Source organism: Puma concolor, chromosome C1 (genome assembly GCF_028749965.1).
Source record: "Puma concolor isolate L17-30 chromosome C1, mPumCon1.1.hap2, whole genome shotgun sequence".
Taxonomy (NCBI): Eukaryota; Metazoa; Chordata; class Mammalia; order Carnivora; family Felidae; genus Puma; species Puma concolor.
The window spans coordinates 66,623,827-66,650,631 of record NC_141674.1 but is presented as its reverse complement, the minus strand read 5'-3'; the positions used below and the strand labels follow the sequence as shown (position 1 = coordinate 66,650,631).

The following is a 26,805-nucleotide window of genomic DNA, read 5'->3' as shown; positions in this document are numbered from 1 at the left end:
TTTAAAAAGAAAAACATCTTTGGGGTGCAACACTGCCTGATTCCAAGACTCCCTGTAATGCTACAATAATACACCAGCTTGATATGAGCTTAAGGATAGGCAAATAGGTCAGAGAAACAGTATTCTGAGTCTGGAAATAGAACAAACACAACTGATTTTTGGCAAAGATGCCAAAACAAATTATTAGAGAAAAAAATATTTTCAACAAATGTTGCTGGATCAAGTAGATAAATAGTAGGAAAAAAATGAACCAAACTATATCCTCGTTAACAAAAATTAATTTGAGATCAGGATCATAAAATTCAAGGTAAATGCTAAAACCATAAAACTTCTTTTAGAAGAAAATAGAGAATATTTTTGCAACTGGTTGGTCAGCAAAAATTTCTTAACTGGAACACCAAAAGTACTAATCATGAAAGAAAGCAATGATAAAATATTTTCATGAAAAATTTTAAAACATCAGTTAGCCCAAACACTAGTAACAAAATATGAAAAGGCAAGCTACATACCAGAAGAAACTATTCACACTACCTATACCTGCAAAGGGTTTTATAAAGAATGCTGAAGAATGCTTACAAGTCAATACTAAAACACAAGCAAAAACAAAGATAAGCCAATCGAATACACAGACAAAAGATTTGAGCAGATATTTAACAAAAGAATATAAACAAATGGTTAATAGCCACATGGAAACGTTAGCACCATTAGGGAAAGGCAAACCAAAATCACAAAGTATTACTTTATGCCTGCTAGGATAGCTAAAATTTAGACTCTCACCAACAAATGTTGACGAAAATATGGTGCAATTTGTACTTTTCCATGTTGCTGGTGGGAATGTAAAATGATTCAACTACTTTAGGAAATCTCTTATGAATTTATGCCTCCCCTCTAGTTAGGCCATTCTGCTCCTGAAATGTAAGTCCATAAACAAAGACATGAACTAGAACGTTTAGAGCAGCTTTATTCATAATAAACCAAACCCACAAACAACTCCAAATTCCAAGAGAGTGGATAAAGAAATTGTGATATGCTCTTGCAATAGAATACTAGTCATCAAAAAAATTACATGAACAACGTATCCATGATCACAGGTTACATCTGGCAGGAAGCAGCCACTGAAGAGGTAGGACTGACTGCAGGACAGTATTGGAAAGTAACACCTGAGGAGAGAAGAGAAAACTTGATTGGTCAGGACGTCTCATGCCTTTTCATTCCTGAAAGTCTGTGTCAGCTCAATGGAGAGCTCATGAGCAAGGACTTCCCATCAGAGGGGAAGGCTTTACTGCATAAGGCTTTACTATCATTGGCAGAGGCCATCTGAATAACAGCATGACCTCAACCTATTTCTGCCTTGATTTGCCCTCAAGGAAAGTGTAAACTGGACCGAAAGCTGAGGTGGATCCTGGAGGAGCTTCAGGTAGAGGCTATCAGCTAACCAGAATTCTTGCAGCTGGGCAGTGAGTTCTTTCTCAGTGGGGGAATCAGAACAGAATACTGGATTATTCTGAACCTCAACACACATGGATTATTCTGAACCTCATTTTTGAGTAAATGAAATTAGACACAAAACCGGATATACTCTACGATTCCATTCATATGACATTCAAAATCAGGCATAACTATGTATATAGAAATCAGAATAGTGTCCCAGTCATCTTATGCCTATGTTTTGGTTTAGATTTCCAGTTTCTTTGATCTCATGTTCTTGTCATTTCTTATTTAACTTTCTCAATTTAGTAAATTCCTGAATACGTTTGCAAAGATGATAATTTTTGAGAAATTGCATATCTGATAGTGTATTTTTGTATCTTCACATTGGATTCATAATTGTCCCAGTACTGAATTCTATGATAAAACCAAGATTTCCTCAGAATTTTAAAATCATTACTCTTTTTTGTTTTCTGACTGTCAATGTTGCTGTTGAGAATCTCCTGACTTTGTATGAAAACTCTATATAAGAACTGTCTTATTCTTCTTCTCTCTGCAAACTTTGAGCTCTTCACTTAATATTTTTGATTATGAAAATTTAATGATGATTATGTATTTCCACATTATTTTAACATAGCTATTGTAATACTGATTTGATAATTTTCTTCCATCTCTTTTTCTATTTTCTCTTTCTAAAATTCATTAGTCAGATGTTTTATCTCCTGTGTCAAATCTCTAACCATTAAAAAAACATGGTTTTCTCCCATTGTCTCATTATCTTTTTTTGTTATTCTCTATAAGATTTCCTTAACTTTGTATCTCATTATTCCACCTTAAAATAAATCATGCATATTATATTTCAGTAATACGATAGAAGTAGTCTGATAGAAACACCTATGTGTTAGATCAACAACCCCACTAATGTATATCTATCTACTCCTATATGCTTCTCTTCCCTCTGGATACAATGAAAGAATTGTCTGTCCTCCCAGCTAAGGCCATACCACTGCTTCATTTGTTTACTTATGTTTTCATTCATGTATTTTTACATATGTTCATTTAACAAATATTTATTATACGCTTGTTTCCTAGCTCTCTTGTAGGTGGGACAACAACAAAGAGTCTTACTTGCGGGGCCAAGAAGACAATAAAAACAACTACAACAAATTACCCTTGATGGTAAATTGGAACGTGGTAACTCCAGTCCTTTACAGGTTTAAGTTTATGATTTATTTTGAGAGAGAGAGAGCGAGCAGGCACAAATGGGGGAGGGAATCCCAAGCAGGCTCAGCATGTCAGTGCAGATGTGGAGCTTGAACTCATGAACTGTGAGATCATGACCTGAGCATAAGTTGGACACTTGACCAACTGAGCCACCTAGGTGCCCAGTCCTTTGCATGTTTTGAAGGATTTCGCTCCTATAACCAATCCCCTCATCTCTTGCATCATCAGCTTCAATTTCCACTGATTCATTTCTATCAGCAAATAAACATGCTACAATACATCTCAACAGGAAATAAATTCATATACTTTTGTTGTTCCCGTCTATTGGCATGATTTTCTGCTACTAGAATCTGTTGTCTGTACTCTGTACCATCCTTTCCCATGACCTTGCTTCTTTCTCACTCCATCACATTATGAAACTGCTATTATCCAGTTGCCAACACAAATGGCCAATTCTAATTTTTAAAAAATTTTTAACGTTTATTTATTATTGAGAGACAGAGAGACAGAGCATGAGAAGGGGAGGGGCAGAGAGAGGAGGAGACACAGAATCCGAAGCAGGCTCCAGGCTCCGAGCCATCAGCAGAGCCCGACACGGGGCTCGAACTCACAAACTGTGAGATCATGACATGAGCTGAAGTTGGATGCTCAATCGACTGAACCACCCAAGTGCCCCACAAATGGACAATTCTTAATCCTAACATCACCTCATCTTCACAGTGGAAAGAGCTGATCACCCTTTCCTTTTTTGATATACTTTCTGCACTGGGTTTTCAGAATAGTGTCCTTGTTTCCTCAAATCTTGTCAGCCGTTCTTTAGTCTCACTTTCTGGCTAAACCTCTAAATACTGGTCTGGCCACTGACATGCAGTCTTGGCTTACTTCTCCTAGCCCGCTTCTCTTCGGGAGCTTCAGTTTCATGTCTAAATGCCATTTGTATGTTGCGGAGCCCAAATCCACGTAGCCAAGTGCCTAGTTTTGATACTTCACTAGAATAACAATTATTAAGAGCGTAGCAGTAATTGAGTACTTTTATGAGCCGTAAACTGTTCTAAAAAACAATTAGAACATGAACTGATACATTTTATTTCCCAACAACTAATTTTACAGATGATGAAGTTGAACACAGAGTGCTTAATTCAGTTCTTAATATTATATAGCTAATAAGTTATTTAACCAAATTTACCCCTAAACTGTCTGGTTCCACCTGCCTAGGCTCTTACTGACTACACTGTGTTTCTTTTGGCTAATTAACAGCTGGCATTTCAGACTAAATACAGGAAGACATTTAATTTAAATCAGATTTGTTTCTAGTAGAAACCAATGCAATATGAATGTGTGTGTATATGTAAATATACTACCTGTACTTAAAGATTATACAAATATATGCTCAGGACAAAAGTTAGGTAGAAGTTGATTTCCAAGACAGTAAACAAATGTATACTTCCCTGAAATAATATTGTGCCTGTTTTCTGCTTTCATTCAGCTGAAAAGGTGGTCACTATCAGTATTAATGTTGAGGAATCGGTAGTCTGCGGTAAAGATGGAAGAAATATTTACAAATGTGAAAGTAAAAGCCTATTACATATGTAAATAAATTGATAATCAAGCCTACATTATTACCATCAACTTATTGCAGAATGAAATTGAGGATTACAGACATAGGCTAAAATATTTCTACAGGATAAATGAACATGTTTCTTGCTTCACGTGACACTTACCATTGATTTCATATAATGTGGAACGATATCATAACCGAAAGAGTAATAGACTATATCAATAACTGAAAGCAGCACAAATTGAGTACAAACAACATGAAAAGAGAGAGTCACCAGTTCACTTAGTCAATAAAGATCACAGCTTTCCAGATCATGCTTGAATTGCTGCTATTAGTCACACGACCCACTTACAGCAGACAATATTGTGCAGGTGATGATTGATAATCATCTTGGATATAATGGCAGGTCTTCCATGAACCAGGAAGACTTGGGCCACATATTAAGATCTCACAGATTGTCGGAATCCACAATTCAATACCTGCTCACATAAGTTACTTTTTTTTATTGTTATTATTGAATATATTGGGAGAAAACAACAGAAGAGCAATTCTTTGGATTTCTTAGATCATTTTTGAAATTCAGGTGAATTTATGACACATTGACCATGAACATAAAAGTTATTAGAACAATTGTTCTATAATAAAAATTGAGTGCACATAACGTTGTTATAGCGCAAACATCTGCCACTCACGCAGACATCGTTCTGTAAACCCATCTAACTAACTCTATTTTCCTTTCTGATTGTATCAGGGTAGCTTGCGGCATGACAGTGATATGAGTGACAGGCGTCCACCCTGGCGCAGTGTGATGCATACTTATGTTTTGTTTGTGAGAATCAGCCCTCCTTGAAAAATGTAAATTTTTAAATTGGTTTTTATTGAAAAGAGGTATATAAGGAAGCAATGTTGTTGTCTCCACTCCTTAAAAAAGTCAAAGTTATTATAGGCTCCAGCTTTCATAAAAATTTTACTAAGTTTTTAAGTTGATTTTTGGTTTTGTAATGAAAAAGAGCATGAATTATTAAAAAGCTCCAGACATGTTTTCTTTCTTTCTATATATATATATATATATATATATATATATATATATACACACATATATACACATATATATATACACATATATATACACATATATATGTATGTGTGTGTATATATGTGTATATATATGTGTATATATGTATATATATATATATATATATATATATATATTAGAATCATACAGTACAATGGAAAAGACAATGTTCAAGAAAAAGCATAGCACTCACTACCTTTAAGAGAGGTTAACATCCTCACATCTACTTCCACAGAAACAGCCAAAATCATTTTCAAATTTTAAAGTTGTGTTCGTGGCGGATTTGTTATATGTCATATACAGCTGTGGTAAATATCAGTTATAGAATTCTTTTTTTTATTTTTTTTTTTTTAAATTTTTTTTTTTCAACGTTTATTTATTTTTGGGACAGAGAGAGACAGAGCATGAACGGGGGAGGAGCAGAGAGAGAGGGAGACACAGAATCGGAAACAGGCTCCAGGCTCCGAGCCATCAGCCCAGAGCCCGACGCGGGGCTCGAACTCACGGACCGCGAGATCGTGACCTGGCTGAAGTCGGACGCTCAACCGACTGCGCCACCCAGGCGCCCCTATAGAATTCTTATTGAGAATGTTAGCACGTTAGATTTAAAAGGGACTTTTGAGGGGCGTCTGTGTGGCTCAGTCGGTTAAGCATCCGACTTCGGATCAGGTCATGACCTCGCAGTTTGTGGATTTGAGCCCTGCATCAGGCTCTGTGCTGACAACTCAGAGCCTGGAGCCTGCTTTGGATTTGGTGCCTCTCTCTCTCTCTCTCTCTCTCTCTCTCTCTCTCTCTCTGCCACTCCCCGACTCGCACTCTGTGTGTGTGTGTCTCTCTCTCAAAAATAAATAAACATTAACAAAAACTTAAAAAGGATTTTTGAGGAAACCTAGTTTGATACCAGAAGCAACATGGAAATTTTGTAATGGTACTCCTGTTAGAGGGTCTTCCAGCATTTGCTCAAACATTTACTTTTATGGGAAATTTATAACTTCACAGGGAAAATTCTATATTAAAATTCTATATTAGAATCTCCTGTCGTAGAAAGACTTTCTCTTATTAAGCCAACATCTATCTTGCCTTGACTTCACGGACAGGACCTCCAAGGGTACAGGCACAACAAAATAACTCACAGAAGAGACCCTTATAATTCATATAAGTATGTGAAATGTCATCTTGACATTGAAGTGTAACCAATTACTTCCATTGTTCATATAAATACCATAATGAAAACTGTTAACAAATATGAACCTTAATAGCACTTTGGTAAAATAATTGCAATGTCTTTAGATACTGAAATTACTTTTATCAGAACAAACCAATTCCCAGTTTTGACAAGACTGTGAAAAAGAATCATACACAAGTGGAGAAAGATGTATGAGAATTTGGATTCCTAAACTTTTACTTGGTTCCATTTAACCATATCTTCATTCTCTCACAATACAGCAGGTGTAATAGATTATATATCAAATATTGTAAACAGCTTTCCATCACCACAACTGTCATATAGGCGAAATGTGGTCCCTTGCCAAAAAATTCATGGTCTCCTTTCAATTGTATCAACCTGTAAATTGCCTTTATATACTATGTGCTTATTTGCCAAGCAGTAAATTGATTTGTGAGGGGGAGAGGGAATTTTAAAAGGAGAAAACAATGCATACAGACTCCAATAGTCATGCATCATTACATCGTGGGTCTGTGTAAAAGAACAGACAAAGGTGTCTTTTACTTTTTTTTTTTTAAACTCCAGTTACCTCAAGGACAACTTGGCCCTCATGACTATATTTCTATCTTTGAATACTGATGTTCTCTGAGTGTAGTCATTAATAATAAAGATAACTAATGGATCACTTAAAGGACAGGAATTTAGAATTTAGCACAACCATGTCATTTTAATGTAAATTAAACACAGAAGCCAAACCTCCGTTCTTCTGACTCAGGATTCTGATTATTTGAATAATGTAGACAAAGTAACTAAAAATTCTACCAACTGATGTATTTTGCAGCTTTTCATAGACAAATATGTGTTATCTTAAGAAAAAAAGAGCAAATTCTGATGCATTTCTCATAAAAAATGTTGTCTCCACTTTGAGTTAAGGGGAAGGAGATAGTAAGTAGAGGACAGGTTAAAGCCTACCTATTTCTCTCTTAAGCTTCAGTAATTAGTAAGTAGGTATATTACACTGCACAGCAAAGGAAACAATCAACAAAACTAAAAGGCAGACTACAGAATGGGAAAAGATACTTGCAAAGGACATATCAGATAAAGGGTTAGTATCCAAAATTTTAAAGAACTTATCAAACTCAACACCCAAAAAACAAATAATGCAGATGAGAAATGGGCAGAAGACATGAAAAGACACTTTTCCAGAGAAGACATCCAGATGGCTAACAAACAAAAAGATGCTCAACCTCACTCATCATCAGGGAAATACAAATCAAAACCACAATGAGATACCATCTCATAACTGTCAGAATGGCTAAAATTAACAATTCAGGAAACAATAGGTGTGGGCAAGGATATGGAGAAAGGGGAACCCTCTTGCGCTGTTGGTGGGAAGGCAAACTGGTGCGACCACTCTGGAGAACAGTGTGGAGGTTCCTCAAAAAGTTAAAAATAGAACTGCCCTGTCACCCAGCAATAGCACTACTAGGCATTTATCCAAAGGGTACAAAAATACAGATTCAAAGGGGTACATGCAACCCAATATGTATAGCAGCATTATCAACAATAGCCAAACTATGGCTGATGAAGGATAAAGATGTTATATATATATATATATATAAAGAAGATGGAATGTTAGCCATCAAAAAGAATGAAATATTGCCATTTACAGCAACATGGGTGGAGTTAGAGTGTATTATGCTAAGCAAAATAAATCAGTCCGAGAAAGACAAATGCCATATTATTTCACTCCTATGTGGAATTTCAGAAACAGAACAGATGCACATATGGAGGGGGAGGAGAGAGAGCATGAAACAAACCATAAGAGACTCAAAGATAGAGAACAAACTATGGGTTAATGGAAGGTGGGTGGGAGTTGGGCTAGATGGGTGATAGGCATCATTGTTATGATGAGCTCTGGGTGTTATATGTAAGTGATGAATCACTGAATTCTATTCCTGCAATATTGCACTGTATGTTAACTAACGAGAATTTAGATAAAAAAATTTTGAGAAAAAAAGTAGGTATGTTACATATTTTTTTTTTTAATTGTCACGTTAGCTAACATACAGGGTAGTCTTGGCTTCAGGAGTAGATACCTATGATTGTCACTTACATACAACATCCAGTGTTCATCCCAATAAGTGCTCTCCTCAATGCCCATCACCCACCTCCTCTACCCTCTCAACCCCCCCACCAGCATCAACCCTCAGTTTGTTCTCTATTTAAGAGTTTCTTATGGTTTGTCTCCCTCTATGTTTATAACTGATTTGTCCTTACCTTCTTCTATTAACTTTCTCAAATTCCACATATGAGTGAATCATATGATCTGTCTTTCTCTGATGGACTTATTTCGCTTACATGTTCCATACATGTTGTTGCAATTAGCAAGATTTCATTCTTTTCATCACCGAGTAGTATTCCATTATATATATTATATATATTAATATATATATTTATAATATATTAATATATATTATTAATAATAATATATTAATATATATTATATATAATATATATATATATATGGCACATGTTCTTTACCCATTTATCAGTTAATGGGCATTTGGGCATTTCCATAATTTGGCTATTGTTGATAGTGCTGCTATGAACGTTGGGGTACATGTGCCCCCACAAATCAGCACTCCAGGATCCTTTGGGTAAATACCTACTAGTGCTATTGCTGGGTAATAGGGTAATTCTATTTTTAATTTTTTTGAGGGATCTCCACACTGTTTTCCAGAGTAGCTGCACCAGTTTGCATTCTCACTAACAGTGCAAGACGGTTCCCCTTTCTCCATATCCTTGCCAACATCTGTTGTTTCCTGAGTTGTTACTTTTAGTCACTCTGACTAGTGTGAGATGGTGTCTCATTGTGGTTTTGATTTGTATTTCCTTGATGACAAGGGATGTTGAACATCTTTTCATATGTCTGTGTGCCATCTTCATGCCTTCTTTGGAAAAATGTCTCTTCATGTCTTCTGCCCATTTCTTCACTGGATTGTTTGTTTTTTGGATGTTGAGTTTGGTATATTCTTCATAGATTTTTGATATTAAGCCTTCATCCGATATGTCATTTTCCAATATCTTCTCCCATTCTGTAGTCTGCCTTTAGTTTTGTTGATTGTTTCCTTTGCTGTGCAGCTTTTTATCTTGATGAGTTCCCAATAGTTCATTTTGGCTTTTATTTCTCTTGCCTTTGGAGACATGTTAAACAAGAAGTTGTTGAGAGTGAAGTCAAAGAGTTTTCTGCCTGTTTTCTCCTGTAGGATTTTGAAGGTTTCCTGTCTCACATTTAGGCTTTTCATCCATTTTGAGTTTATTTTTGTGTATGGTGTATGAAAATGGTCCAGTTTCATTCCTCTGAATGTTGCTGTCCAGTTCTCCCAGAACCATTTGCTAAAGAGACTGTCTTTTTTTCCATTGGATACTCTTTCCTACTTTGTCCAAGATTAGTTGGCCATATATTTGTAGGTCGACTTCTGCGTTCTCTATTCTATTCCATTGGCTTATGTGTCTGTTTTTGTGCCAATACCATACTGTCTTGATGATTATGGCTTGTAAGCAAATTACATACTTCTAAGAGAACTTGTATTTTTTGGCTTGTATTGGGTAATAGAAAGAAGCTAATTCTCTCAAACCTTGCCATTTTCATTCACAATCTTAAAACATTTGTAATCGTTTAAGTACAATTGTGTAATTATAATTGTTTAATAGAGATAAGAAAATGAAGGTTTTCCTTTCTTTTTTTTTTTAAATCATAATTTATTTTGAGAGAGAGAGGGGGCATGTGCATGTGTGCATGTGCACACATACGAATGGGAGAGAGGCAAAAAGCGAGAAAGACCCAAGCAGGCTCCACACTATCAGTGCAGAGCTGAACATGGGCCCTCTACCATGAACCCGGAGATCATGACCTGAGCTGAAATCAAGAGTCTGATGCTTACCAGCTGAACCACCCAGGTGCCCCAAGTTTTCCTTTCTTGTAAGAGGATGATGCAGTATAAAACATGGAGACAATTTATTTTGATAAAGTTGTAGAAAAGAAAATAATAGGACAATGATAGGTAAAAAATAAAGTGTACAGGGTGCCAAGGACATGAGACTGCACACAAAAGCTGGTTTTCTCAAGTCCTGAATAGAAAATGAATACATTTGCCTTTGACATAGTAGGCAAGAAGGATGTGGTGTTTTGTTTTGTTTTGTTTTGTTTTGTTTTAATTCTCATCACATTGGTGTTCTTATAAAACTCCAAGAATATATGCTATATAATATTTATCTCTGTTTTGTTTTTGCTTGGCTATGTACCCCAAATACTAAATATTGGCACATATAAATCACACGCCCTAGACCAGATAAGAAATACATTACACTCCCTTTTATCAGAATGAAAATATGAGAAAAGGGTGCCATTAATTTTATTTTTATAAAAAATAGTTTCTTTTCTAAGAACTGCATCCTCATAAATGAGAAAGCTATCAGCTCCATACTTAATTGTTACTTTGAATCATTCCAGCAAGTTCTTTATCTCTACATTACATCTGTGCGCTTTCAAATGATTCAAAAAGTCCAACAGATTGTAAGGTGACTAACAGTCCTGGTCGGCAGGAGCCAATGGATTTCACTGGACACAGAACTTGAAGTGTTGACATTGGGACTATCTTGGGCAAACTAGGACTGTTGATTACCCCAGTGGATCAACAATTACCAAGGAATCTCTAAATACAACCCATATATGTCAGTGGAAGACAAGGAAGACATGATTCCATTACCTAAACGCCTAAGAATTGATCATTTTCTGTCTTATCTCATAGATGAAATAGAATAACGATTAACAATTTTTAAAAATTTGGGAACTAATCTGGGCGCCTGGGTGGCGCAGTTGGTTAAGCGTCCGACTTCAGCCAGCTCATGATCTCGCGGTCCGTGAGTTCGAGCCCCGCGAGTTCGAGCCCCGCGTCAGGCTCTGGGCTGATGGCTCGGAGCCTGGAGCCTGTTTCGGATTCTGTGTCTCCCTCTCTCTCTGCTCCTCCCCCGTTCATGCTCTGTCTCTCTCTGTCCCAAAAATAAATAAACGTTGAAAAAAAAAAACATTTAAAAAAAAATTTGGGAACTAACCTAGGGAAAGTGTTTGTTTTGTTTTGTTTTTAGGAGATGGTGTCCCTGGTAGTACTCCAGTTAAAAAAATAATAATTATCCTTTCATAATGATGGCTTTTTTTTGAAGGAAAATCACTACTGCTTTTTTCTATGCAGAGAATTAATTAAGGGAAACCTAGAGCCAACCTATCCATTATGATGCAGTTTGTTAGCTCTGAAAACTAAACCTTAAAAAAATAAAGCATAAAAATAGAGGAAAAAATTAAAAGCACAAAAATTGAATTCACTTAAAGAAGGCAGCTAAAGAAACATTGTGCATTATGCTGTGACGGAGGATATTTGCTGACTGAAAGATGAAAGTGTTTTAACAGTAAATAGAAAGGAGGGAAGGTGAAAAATATACAAGGAAAAGTGAGATGAAATATAGTAACTCCCATAACATTTGAGAGCTAAGGTAAGCAAGTGAGTAGGAAGAAAGGCTGTCCTAATTATTTCAGGAAAGGAGGGAAAGATATAGAAAAATAGAAATAATTTGGCATTCAGTCACTGTTAATAGAGATCTACAGTTGTGTAGTCCCCAAACTATATAGAGTACAGAAGAGATTTTTTTCAATGGTAGTGGACCAAGAAAGTAGATGTGTTTATTAAGAACTTGTACGTTTTAGGGAACAGACACATGCACTCCTCATAGGGAATCTTATCAAGACTTTTGGCTTTAAATATCAACTGCATGCTGACAATGACCAAATTTATATCCACAGAAAAGACCTCTCCCCTGACCACCATATCTCGCTTAAAACAAATATTGACCTTAACCTTAACCTCATGACCCAGTATACATCTTCATGAGCCTGGCTTCCTCCTACCTGTTCCTTCTCCTTTAAACCTTTGCACGTGGAGGACAAGAGCAGAAAGGAGAAATCCAAAAAATCCCAAATGTAACATACTCAGAAAGTACAGCCTGCTTTCCATCCTCCTCCTCACCAGCTCTCCAATGCTCTTTATGTCTTTTAATGGTACCACTTTCTACACGTTCCATGACAACCCAACATGGGAGTCTTTCTTTCTCTTTTTTTACTTTAGATAGAACTTCCAATTTATCATCAAGTTGGTTGTATCTCCAGAATATATGAAGAAAATGACCTCTCCCCATAGCCACTTCTATTCCCCTCTCTCTGGCTTTGTTCACATGGTCTACTTCAACAGCCTCTGCATCAGTCAGGACCTCAGCAAAAAAGAGATGGCATCCTCAAGCTTATTGGGGATACTATTTACAAAGGGGTGGAAAGGGTTTAGGAAAAGTTACAAGGAATGGGAGAATGGCCAGTGATAGTGACAGTGGGATACTTTGCCATTTGAGGCCTGAAAGAGTAAGAAGAGAGAGAAAGCTAAGTGTTCAGGGCCAGCTGATGGGACTTTTGACTTTTTTTAGTAGTATAAAGTCACCTCACATATACCCATTAGGAAAAAATAAATCCCCTACACCTCAGTCTCCCGCTCTACTCTGATTTCCTGCTCATACTCCCCATTGGCTAAACTCAACTGGAAGTCAGAGGTCAGAATGCCTCTTGATGCAGTCTATGCCAATCAGTCTCCCATCAGGTGGAAAAAGATGAACACAGGGCAGAGAAGAATAGCACACCTTCTGCCATGGTTTCCTAAGTCCATCTTGCCTCACAGAAGTCAACTCATCATTCTTCACTTATTTAGGAAAGCCTTCCTCAGTGCCCTGTTGCCATTAGCCAACCTTTGATCCACTATTCTTACTCTTTGTCTTAGTAGCTAGTTCATTCTCTACCTTCATGGTCATATGTATCTATCTAAATTCATTGTATACATGGAGATTGATGGATAGATGGACAAACAGACAGGCATATGGACAGACAGATGAATGAATCAATAATGGATATGTTAATGCTCTGTCTCCTTCCACAAGAATGACTCTAAACTCCATCAGGACAAAGACTCTGCATGGTCTGTTCACTGCTGTATCTCTAGTATCTGAAACAATGGCTAACTCCATAAATACTTGTTGGACAAATTGAAGGAATATTTGAATTATTTTGGATAATGAAATTCATTATAATGAGGCTTAGACTATTTGGGAGGAAAATAAAAAATCACACTTGTGATACGTTTTAGAAGAAAGGCAATTCAGACTAACAGAAGGCTGTGACCTATTGTTCAGAATGCACAAAAAGGCTGAAGATAAAAACAATTATCAAATTTTTATGATGTGATCATTTTTTTAATTTTCTCAAAATTAAGCATCCCCTGGTCTGCCATCATGTCAGCTCATCATTTTATAAAAAAAGTCTTAACGGTTTAAAAGCCTCAGTTGATGGATTTCCAGGTATAGAATTACAAATTTTCTTTTATGATTACTGACTATCAATCTTAAATATATAAATCTTTCATATTATGGGTTATTTTTTCAGCCATTTATATGCATTATTTAATTTTGTTCTTACATTGGTAAATAGAATCACCTCCATTTTGCAAATGATTAACCATGAAACTCAGTGAAATAATTGGCCCCAAAACACAGGCCTGCATGTAATAAAGCTAAGATCATCCCAACAAATCTTTTTTAAGTTATTTTAAAATATACCTTACATGATAAAAAAATGTAAAAAAAGTATAATTTACAGAAAAGATTTAAAATCAAGTAAATGAAACAAAAAAAAGAATAGTCAAGAAATCATTTGTGTATGTGGACCCATCACTCAGGCTGAAAACTCTCCTGTTATTTAAAATTCATAACAATTATCCATCCCTAAAGAATATACTATTTAATTTTGAATGTTTTGAACTCTATATAATGGTATCATGCCTTATGCATTCTTCTATGACTTGTTCCTCTACCTCAATGTCTCATTTTGGAGATTCATTAATGTTGATGCCTATAATTGTTAAACCATTAATTGACATTGCTCTATAATATTGTTTCAGAACATTTCATGATATATTTATCCATTCTACCATTGATAAGCATTTGGATTTTTTCTACTCTGGGGCTATTAAAAACAATTCTGCTAAAAACATTTTATACATGTCTCCCTGTGAATATGTGGAAAAATTTCTTAGCTTGTATACCTAGGAGTAAAGTGTCTAAGTCTTAGACTATGTGCCTGTTGAACTGCTCTAGGTAATGTAAATGGTTTTTTTCATAATTGTGTTAATTAATGTTCCCATTAGTGGTAGGCGTAATAATGCCCCTCACACCTCAAACATGTCCATGTCCTAATCACTAGAACTTGTAAATGTGTTACCTTATATGGCAAAAAGAATTTGCAAATGTAAGAATAAGAACTTTAAGATTGGGAGATTACCCTGGGTTATCCTTCTGTGGACTCAATAAACAAGGGCCCATAAAAAGTAGAAGAGGGAGGCAGAAGAGGCTGAGTGACTCAACATGGGAAGGATTTCACCTACTTTTGCCAGATTTGAAGAACACACATAGCCTTGAGCCAAGGAATTTAACCAGCTCCTAGAAGCTGGAAAGGGCAAGGAAGCAGATTCTTCCCCAGAGTGTCCAAAAGGGAGACTGGTAGACTGCTAACCCACACAATTGTAAAATAATAAATTTACATCCTTTTAAGTTTGTAAGACTTTTTCACAGCAACAAAATAAAATGAATACAATGAGCAAGCATCTCTGCTGTACTTTATCTTTACCAGTACTCTGGTTTGTCTTGGCCAGTTTACTGGGAATGGCATTCCATTGAAGATTTATTCTGCATTTATATAGATGTAGATGTAGATATAGATAGATAGGTGTAGAGGCTAGTTGAATTCCTTGGCTTGTGGCCCCATCCTCCATCCTTAAAACCAATAATATACACTCTCTTTATCACTTACTACCATCTAACATGTTTTCTATTTTAATTATTTCGTTATTTTATTCTTTCTCTCCCCACTTGAAAATAAGCACCATGACAATAAGGATTTTCAACTATTTTCTTCACTGTTGAGTGCTTGATATATAGTGGATGTTCAATAACTATTTATTGAACAAATTAATGAATAAATTAGCCTTGTTTTGAGATGTACTTACTGAGTGTTGATTGCAGATTGCACATTTTCCACGAGACACATGGTAAAAGTGAGTTCCCTTAGAAAAGATTTACATTTTTTTCTGTCAGGTGACTCAAGGCACTACCATTTTGAGATCACTTTAGCGTAATTGCCCAGTCTCTTCAGATATGTTCTGGGTATTTCAGATATTATAAATATAGGCTACAAATCTATGAGGTCCCCCTTACTGTTACAACTTTTCAGATACTTCTCCTGCTCAATACTAAGATTCAAGTAGTAATTCATCTTTTGGGTGAGATGATACTAAGGAAATGGGTATTTCTTATCCACTGGTACACTGAGGATGACAGTGTAGCTCTTAGGATAATTAATTTATAGTAAGGTTTTCCTAATAGATACACTGTTGTGATTAGTTCCTGAGCTTTGTGTCCTGTCTCTTGTGTCCCTCAAATCCATGACAATCAAAGTTTGAGGTCATCAGGTTAGCAAATCTCCTCAAGGCTAACGCTAGCTTCAGTGCTCAACATGTCCAGCTGGGTTCAACCTTCCCTTAATCCTAAATCTATGTACTTTTAATTTTCTTTTTAGTACCTATCAAATGCTTTTGAGGGTATATTCTACCCTTTTTGTGTGGTATATGTTGACAGAAATGGAAATCCTCAGCCCCCAACTGATTGCATCAGAACCACTATCTACCTGAGAGAGGGCAATGTTGCATGACTGGACTCCAAATGGAAGGAATTACCCAGCTACCAATTAAAATTAGTTACAAAATACTTCAAATTGGCTAAACTTATTAAATCTTCTAGTAAGTAAATCCGATATATTCCTATAAAATCAAATAGAACCATTTTTACTGCTGTACTTACTTTCATACTTTTCCATGTCAGTGGAATGTGAAAAGAAAATCATGTTCTGCTTGTCATTATATCTCAGTGTGTGAGATAGCTCGTGTGTGACTAGCACATACTAGGTGTTCTCATAGTATTTGAACAGATTCTGTGCATGAAAGAATAATCTAAATGAACCAACTTTGTTATCTGTGTATAAGTTTATTTTTTCCCCTACATGTTGATGGAGTCTGCAGCTCAGGTTCTAAGAGTATCTAACTCTATATTAACACTGACTTTAGAGGAGTTCATTTTGTTAATAAGGATGATTTAGCAGCAAAACCAATTTATATCCAACTATGGACACTTTGCTATCTGGCATTTTACTAGTACAAAGCTTTGAAATTTATAATTTTAACTCTTTCAGTAATAATAATTTAGCCATGACAATGTTACAAAGAGTTTTCACAAGCAGTCTCACACTCTAGATTCTCTGCATTTTTGTGAATTATGAAAGGGAAGAAACTTCTCAAAATTTGGGCAAGAAAACCTAATACTTTATGCCTAGTTAGTGGCATTGCCAGGATCACAAATTAGTTCATCTCTGTCCCGTCGCAGGTTCTTTCTTCCCTCGTTTCAATATTGGTTTGTTACAAATATTAAACTGAGTACCCTAGATCCCTGGTGATACATAGATACCATTAATGAATTAATTAGGTTCTAGTTTAGGATTAATTAACAAATATCAAGGAACAAAGGAAATGTCTTATATTTTAAAAACATTAAAAACATCTCCTCCTTTTTCTAAAAACTAGTACAGTCATTTATCAAACCTAAAGATTCTTCTCCCCCCACCACCAAAAAATGGCAATTTACATGTTGAAATAAATTGTAGTGTGTTATTTCAGAAAAGACTTTTAAGGATAAATTAAATAGCCATTTAGCAGAATTTCTGATTACAGGTACATGAACTCTGATAATATGTTGGCTATCAAATAATTTGCTCCAATCTAAATTCTTGGAGTGGCACTATTACTGAACTTATTCAAAATCCTCTCTATAACAAAAGAAATTTAGTTGTGTACACTGAGATAACAAATTAATCATCTATTTTTGTTCAAAAGTTATGTTCTAAAACAAATAAAATGAGTAAAAAGGATGTGAAGGTCTTATACCTCACTAATTTAAATAAATACTTAAACATTAAGAGCCATTTAAAAATTATTACTTCATTTTTTAAGTGTCAGTAATACTTTGAACAAGATTTCAAAAAAAGCAGACATATTAAATATTTCTAAGGGCAAAATAATTTAGAAAATCAAATTGGAAAACAAATTTGGTGATATTTATCAAAAGTTTTACAAAGTGTTCACAGGCTTTGGACTTAGGTATTCATTTATACAAATATATCCTGAAGAAAATACCTATAGGAAATAGTTACATTGCAACACTTTTACCTAGGAATAAGAGAATATTTAAATAAAGTATGACACATTCATTCAGTGGAATATTTTATAACAGATATAAGCTAGAATAGACTATGTGGCAGCATGGAATACAGTTAAACAAATATTGAGATATAAAAACACTATAGGTGTTCATCATAAGTATTACAATATACACACAGAGTTTTTATTTTCAATGATTTATATGTAAATTATTGGAAAATGTAGCGTTTAATGATAACTTTGAAGTAAATTGATAGATTGGTCAGCCAAACCTGAAAGTTCAAATTTGTAACATTTTGAAAGAAAAACACATAATACCTGAAGCTTGATTGAGTTCCACACAAGAGGCAAAAGACTAAACATAGATTATTGGTCAATCATTCATATAGATAAATGGATGGATGGATGGATGGATGGATGGATGGATGGATGTAGACAGATAGATAGATATAAGGATAGATAGATAGAGCCCTTCTTTAGGCTAAATCCTATAAAAACACAAAAATAGGTATCTAACAAGTTCCCAAAAAGCTTACATTCTTGTAGGGAAGAAAGAATTAATTAGATAATAATACAAAAACAATAAGACCTATACTAAGTGAAATTATGGGAATTTTTTTTTGCTAATTTATTTACTTATTCATTAATTTATTCATTAATATAGCTCTAGTACCAAGGCCAATATTTAGATTCAGAGATCTTTTGTGGGAAAATTAGTTTACTTGGGAGTATTGTTGGGAAAACTACTTAGATTTTCTAAAATTTGGTCTTTTCACCTGGTAAGTGGGTTCAACAATACTACTGTCAAATTTTAAGGTGAGAATTAAATAGGAAATATGCAAAAGGTACCTGGCACCAAAGTGCAGAGAGCTGTCCCCCAAATATTAATTTACTCCATCTTTTCCCCTTTCTTACCAGGCTATCTTGAAAAGGGACTGAAATTTCTGTAATGAAAAACACATCTTTATTTATGGATTTTTTTTTACATTAAGAACACTTAAATTTTAAGTATTCTAACAGTATTTTCTTCAGAATATGTTTTTTTTTCTTACTCACTGAAGGATTTAATAGGTCTCTTCAGTCTTCTTAAATATCAAAACTTAACAGTTTTAAGATTTCAGTACAAATGAATCAGAAATTAGCATATTAAACTTTCTTTAAAATGTACCAAACATTTAGAGTTAATGAGAAATATTAAAGACAAAGGAGATTTTCAAAATACATGCTAAAGCCTCGATTTTATACCAAAGAAGAAGATGAAGAGAGTTAGCAAATAGTCACCCTTTTGAACATTATGCCAGTGAAATCAATATACTCATCCTTCAAAGGGAAGTCTAATGTAGGACCTGTACTGATTTCTAGTCCTGAGTATTATTAAGGAGCACTGCATTAACTTCCAGTTCCAATAACGGATACGCTTTAGTTGTCTCTTCCTTGCACTGAAAGGAACAAATCCTTACTTTTCTCATTGGATGACTTCCAAAGTAGTCAGAGAGAGAGAGAGAGAGAGGGAGAAAGAGAAAAAGATGACATTAGCCATATCACACACTCTAGGGGATTTTAATATTACTAAGGTATTATGTTTCTTCTGAATGAAAGCACCCAAAGAGCGTGACATGTTATTTCTTCAAAGAAGGTTTTCCTTTTACCTTCAATTGACATGACTGAGAAATTATCTTATAATTCCTCATAAGTGGATATGTATCCTGACCTGAACGCACATATAAGTCAGTTTTTCACAAAATGTGTATATCTTATCTGTCATTTGTTTGGGATATTCTATTTTTCACTGTAAAAGCCCCTTGATGAGCACTGAATTGGTTGTCAGGTTAAATGTATAAGTAATCGACAATACAGTTCTAAGTTTTTCAACTTATATTTGCATTTTGATAACTAAAGAAAAAACTACTAGGATGAGAAAAGGGCTCTTCCTGGTTCTCAAAGAAGCTAGAAGTCATTTGCTCTCATATCCTTATAACGTCTCAATTATTCCTGCAAATAGAAGAGGTAACTTCATGCATAATTCAAAAGCATGAATAATAACAAATTGTATTATATTTGGCTTTGTGCTCCATAATTTGGGGTCAGAGGCATTACCTTCCTGACATGTAAGCTGCAACCAGAATGATGAGTCGGACTTGGACGGGTTAAAGTGGAGACACTTGGTACATCCTGGAAATGAAGTAGTTGAATAAATCTTGTATAATGTCCAACAACAAAGCTTTCTATTATATTGATAGCTAAATCAAATACATTTTATTCCTGCTTGCATAAAAAAATTAAAATTATAACCTAGCTGACTTTTTCAGTGAGATATAAATACTCTTGAATTAAGATTCAGAAAATTTCGATTTCAGTCTGGCTCTCTCATTAACTCATAAGCTTTATGTTCTCAGGCAACTAGCATTATTTTTCTGGGTATTAATTTTCCAAGTATTTCATGTGAAAAATGATGGAATTGCATTAATTCATTCTAGGGGTGTTTTCTAGATTTTAAAATCCATATATCTGTAATTACTTCTAACACTGAAGCTGACTGTCTCAGGGAAAGAAAATGGGCCAGAGCACCAATTCTTAAACCTGTTTCACTCGACACACATTAAATCAGATGTTTCTGTGGTTGCCGTCCCCCACCCTCAACCTCTCTCCTTCCAGTCGTCCTTACATCTACTCCCCCAAAACCACCTGTTAAGGACATCGATGACTTTCATATTGACAATCCAATGATCTTTTGTCCTTATCTTACTATGCCTTTCAGCTACATTTGACACAATGAATTACCTGCTTTCTACGACGGCTTCCTGGGAGGTTATTCGGTCTTAAACCTCTTCCTACCTCAATGCGCTAATGCTCACATACTTTTGCTTGATTCTCTTTTTCTGGACCTTTAATGGCTGCAGTGCTTGGCAAGCATCCATTCTCAGACCTTAACACTTCATCTACACTCACCTGCTGCGTGATCTTGTCCAGGTGTATGGCTTTAACTATGTGGTAGCAACTTAAATAGTATTGTTAGTCCAGAACTATCCCTTTAACTACAATGTCAAAATTCAACTGCCTACCTATTGTATTTATTTGAGTATTGAATAAGCATTTTAGACTTAGCCTAATACGAAACCAGTATCTCAATTCCTACCATCCATCTGCTTCCATATTTTCTTTCCTTCTAATCTTCCCACTTAAGTAAAAGACAATCATTCTTCCGGTGGTGCAAAACAAAATTTTAAGACCATCTCTAACTCATCTTTTAAACAGAAACTTTATTTTATAATTAGAAACCTTATTTCTTTAATATTATAGATGCCCAGAAGTTTATTAATCCTATTTATTGATTCATTACACACTCATCCATCCAGAGTCTTTTTGAAATGTGTTTATATTTTATTCATTTTTTTTTGTTTTTGATAACGTAATAAGCTTCTAAATTTATCATTCAATATAAAAACTGGCACCCTGTGAATATTTTATATGTGTTCCCCAACCCCCATCCCATCCCCCTACCAGTCGTAAGCCAAAGTAGCAACCATCAAGATCTGTTGTTCATCACTTCTTTTCCATAATTTTGTATATTTTAAAACTCATCAATATGTATTCCTATATATTTTAATTACTTTTTAACTCCATAAAAAGGTTTTTATGGAATATGAAAATTTATTTATTGCTTCATATTTATGTTGCTGAAATTTAACCAGATTGTTGCATGAGGCTGAGGTTAATTCATTCTGACTGAATAAAAATCCATTATGTGAATATCCCACGGTTGATATATGAGCTGTCATATCAATAAACCCAAAGGTTACAGGGCGCCTGGGTGGCTAAGTCGGTTAAGCATCCAACTTTGGCTGAGGTCATGATCTCACAATTTGTGAGTTCAAGCCCTGCATCAGGCTCTGCATTGACAGTGTGGAGCCTGCTTTGGATTCACGCTCAATCTCTCTGGCACTCTGCCACTCGCACTTTCTCTCTCTCTCAAAATAAATAAATGAACTTCAAAAAACAAAACAAACAGACAAAAAACAAACAAAGGTTGCTTCTAGTTTGGGGCCACTGTGAGCAATGCATCTATGAACAATCTCACATATGTAGAATGTTTCTCTCAGGCTGTGGGAGATGCTGGTACTGCCTTACCCAGATTTTCCCAGATTCCGTTTACCAGTTGCTGTGGTGCTGCCGCTAAAATCTTAGACCTGCAACCTTCCCTGGAGAATTGCTCTTGGGAAATAGGTGCAGCATCACCTGAGTTGCCTGGATTGCGTTTCTTCCTCATCCCCTTATCATCCTGGGGTGGCTGGGAGTCAATGAAAGTGTACAACTGCCTGCCACCCTGCCTCAAGGCAGGGAAGATGTGGAGAGATCACCCCTATTACGGCATTGCTTGGCTCCCCGCTCTCCTTATGCTGCATACCCGCTCCCTTACAAGCTTCTCCTGTGTGCACAACCTTAACAGAGCATTGCCCAAGAACCCCTGTCTCCTTTTCGAGGGAATTTGGCCCAAAACAAACCTAGGGTTGTAGGGTATAAAAAAGCATAATTTTGCAAGACAGCTTTTGTTTTTCAAAGGGGGTGTGTTAATTTACATTCCCACTAGAATACGCAAGTTCTCCAGTGGATCCACATCTTCATGGCCTAGTATTGTCAGATTTTTAGAAAATTTTTCCATAGAATAAATATAAACTAGCATTTCATTATGATCTTGATATATTTTTCATACTCATATTTTTTTTTAATAATACACTGACTCATTTCTTTTCCACCATTTGTTAATTAGTTCTTGAACTTCAAATCCTAAGAAGTTCTTTGTGCATCACTGGTATTAATAATTCTTTTTTATTTGTAGGCATTCTGGTTTTAACTTGTCAGTTTTAGTTTCTTTAGTATTTTTAACCAAAAAAAAAGGGAAAAACTCATTTTAACATAGTAAAATATAATATATATTTTTTTCACAGCCACATGTAATTGTCTTGATTTTAAAAGTCTGCCTACCTCAAGGTCTAAATTTTGATATGTAGTGTGTTCTTTATTACTCAGTTCTGGGCAGTTTTAAATTCTTATTAGGATTTCTTCTTCAATTATGATTTATTTAAATATCAGTGTATAATTACTTAATTTCTAATTATTCAGGAAATTTGCATATCTCTTTTGCTATGTACTTCTAGTTTAATCATTTTGTGACCAGAAAAGAAGACCTTCATATACCTATCCCATACCTATCTTACCGCAGAGTTTTCCGAGGCCTGCTTTTTGGCCTATTTACATAATCAGTATTTATAAATGTTCCATGGAAGTCTGAGAAAACTTTCCTAGTTGTTATATGCAGAATTTTTGTTATATCTTTTGGATAAACTTTGTTGTCCTGACTTTTTGTCTGTTCCTTTGAAGTTAAAAAAAAAATGTATTGCAATTCCCTGTTTTATGCTAATTTTTCTAAATCTCCTGGCACTTTTGTTTCATGTTTTACAAGCCCTTTTGATTGATTGTATGCATGCTTAGAATTTTTATATTTTTTGGTGAACTGGACATTCTGTTCTCATATAGGGACACTCCCCGATGCTTATGATGTTCTATCCTTAATAATAGTCCCTCAGCCCGTTTGCCAGATACCAGACAGAGTGATCCTTTTAAAACAAATCAGAGCATGTTGCTCATCTGGCGAAAATTGTGATGCTTGTCCTTTGACTCAAAATCAAATTCAGGACAGGGGTGCCTGGGTGGCTCAGTCGATTAAGCTTCTGAGTCTTGATTTTGACTCAGGTCATGATCTCGAGATTGGTGAGATTGAGCCCTGGGTCGGGCTCTGCGCTGTCATCTCAGATTTTTCTCTACCTCTCTTCTTCTACACGCCACTCGCACTTTCTCTCAAAATAAATAAATGAACTTAGAAAAAAAAAGAGAGAGAGAGAGAATAGAAATCAAGGTTTTACAGTAGAATCTCCCTGCTTATCCTGACAAGGTTGCCCCATTTAGCTCATCGCTTACCCCGGCCCCCTTGCTCATTCCATCCAGCTTATAGTAGCTTCTTCACTTTTCTCTGACTCCACCAAACATGTGCTTAGCTCAGGACCTTTGATTGCCTATTGCCTATGCTTGGATGACTCCTCCATGCACAACTGTACATTTATTTCTGTCACTTGAGTCCCCTGGCTGGAGTACCTTATATAAATATACCACTCACTAACAAACATGCCATCTCTTTCTGGCCTTTACTCTATTTACTGTGTTTTTACAGATCTTCAATCATGTTTTGTGTTTCTATTAATACCATAAAAGTAAGGCATGTTATTTTCAACTCTGATACATGTACTGGTCTCAATGGGTCATTTCTTTCACCTATAAATATTCTCCTTGCCTTCTGTCCTATATTTTTGCGGAGAGACCTCACTCTCTTTACCATCGTTACAACCAGTGTATTCCAAGAGTTACAGAAATAAGAGTGTATGATTGAATGTTAGGTTTTCCCAATGGGAGAAAAGTGAATGAACACAGAGTATAACAGATAGAGATCATCTTCAAGATATCAGAGAACAGAATGAACACAAATTCAGGAAATTCAAGGGATCAGAAACCTTATGTTGAGTAAGTAAATATTTTGGAGAACACAGACTGTGGCTGTCATAGGAGTCTCTCAGTCTCCCTTGAAGGGAGAACCAGTAATGAGAAATATAGTCAGTTGACAGTCTCTACCTACCATATCTTTGGGATCTACTGCAATGTTCAAAGTGAGGCACATTCGTGTTGGGTCACTCCCATAAATTGACCATGGTGGGGGTACCAGAGCTAAGGCATTCCTGCCCAGTGCAGCTAAACTCTAATGAGAAATCATTACTCTGAGACACCCCAGTAGTCTGGTCAAGATTTTCTCAAAGCTTTTTGTAATTTGAGGCTCTTCCTATCCATTCTTTCTCATTGACCTCACTCCTTCACAGATATCACACCCACATTATAGGCTGTCTTTGGCTACTTCCGTTTTTCCTCCCCTATATCCTTTATAGCCATTCCCACCCCACCCCCAAATTTCTCTTACATTTAATTCCACCTTGGTGTCTGCTTCCTGGAGAACCCAACCTAACAATGAAGAGTAGTCCTTGTTTGCGGCTGTTAGAATATAAAGCAACAGAACTTTAATTGGGATAAGTTTAAAATCTGCTGGTTATCCACTTCTTCAACAAATTTTTGAGAATCGCTATGCATGCATATAGTTGTCTTAAGAACTACCATGATGTTATAATTTTAAGACTGAATTAAAGCATTTCTATTTCCTGTTCATATATACACAGTTTGCTTTGGAATTCAGGTAAACATCTCCTATTTTTCCATTGTTTGGGCCATGATTGTAAATTATCAGAATGTTACTTTATCTCTTGTGAAATAGAAAAACTCATTTTAAATTACTAGGCTTCATTGGTTAGTCAGGTGTGCCAGATAATAATAGGCCATTAAAAATAAAGAGAATCAAGTACCAAACTGCACAACTGAAGAGTAAAATAGTAGCAATGTCAAAGTAGACGATTATATTTCTGGAATGCTTAGATTCTCCAAATAATTATAATCTGAACAAAAACACAAATCACATACCAAACTATTATCAAGGGTTTAGAACAGTTTTATTAATAAAATAAAGCTTGCCTTCCTTTTATGCAATAGATGTGTCCTGGAAAGTTTTACGCAAATTGAATTTGTCTAATCAAATCATGTACTAAAAGCTTTTTATTAAGGGGAAATTATGAATCCCTTACCAAAGAATTGTCCAGAGTTTTATACCCGCTTTGCTTAAATCAAGGTGAATTCTCAGGATGGAATATTTCAATATACTACACATGACAAATAATTGGAAAGGAAATATCTAATAATTAAATTTAAAAGCTATATCTTAGAGTCTGAACTCCTACAAATTGAAGGGGAAAATGTCCCTCGTCCAACTCGATTTCAGTAAATTTGTAAAATAATCAGTTCTTCTAAATGAATAGTTCACTCATTAAGTTATCTTGGCTCTTTTTTCAAGTGACCTTTCCTTTCAAGTACCCAGGAATCCAAATAAGAGCAAATTTTCTTTTTATAATATATATTAACAGTCCCCTTTCCCAAGAATATTTTTATTCCAAATATATACTCATACATGCAAAAATCAAGACACTCTGTCACCTTAGGTACCATTAATATGATGCTTTCACTTATAAAAATCCTAAATTAGAGCTCATCTAAAAGACATCCCTGAAAGAGTAAAAGATGATGAAGGGAGGGAATAGCTAGTCGCTATAGAGGAAACATGATCTGCTGTAGGTAATAGCTGCAAGTTCTAAATGTCAGAATCTGTTATTGGGTAAAATCACCGCCAACATTTCCACTGCCAAAAGAAATTAACAAGTTAAACTATCAAATTCTGTTGAATAACTTGTTTTCTATGGAATGCATTCTTATTTTCATAACAGAAGTTGAACATATTACTATGACAAATAGATATATTTAGTCCATAAACATGCTGATATGGTGATTTCATGAATAATTTCACATCTGGATAAAGATAGAAGAAAAATTTATACCCACTCAGAATCTTGGAACACCAAACGGCAGCCAACAATGTCCAGATAGTGGTTTTGAAATTTAAGTTTTATAGAGGATTTTCTAAATGGCTCTTTTTGATTTTGCAAGCAGACTGCTTCAAAGGGGCTGCTATTTCTCCAGAGTTCACTTAAGTATCTGTGAGCATGATCTTAATGGGTCATCTCTTAATGTCTACTGATTAATGAGTTAGCTTCCCCAGGACACTGGAGTTAAGGGGTTATACTAGCATTCCATTCAAAACCAGGGCTAATATAGAATGCAGAGCGAACTACTTTGAATTTCAAGTCACTGTTATAGCCTTTTTAGCATGAAATGTCATGTGCCACAGACTTTGAAGATATAGTGGTTGAATCCACATGCTTTCAGTTTTCAAACAAAATAA

The 26,805-nt window shown here is 35.4% G+C and overlaps 1 long non-coding RNA gene across 1 annotated transcript; it reads right to left on the bottom strand.

Annotated features, from left to right (window-relative positions):
- Nucleotides 1-941: 941 nt before the first annotated feature.
- LOC147578117 (uncharacterized) lies at nt 942-26,544 on the bottom strand. The gene is made up of 2 exons (XR_015254202.1): nt 26,406-26,544; nt 942-1,160 (listed from the first exon to the last, which is right to left on the bottom strand). It is a non-coding gene; the product is annotated as an uncharacterized LOC147578117 (long non-coding RNA).
- Between the last annotated feature and the right edge of the window lie 261 nt (nt 26,545-26,805).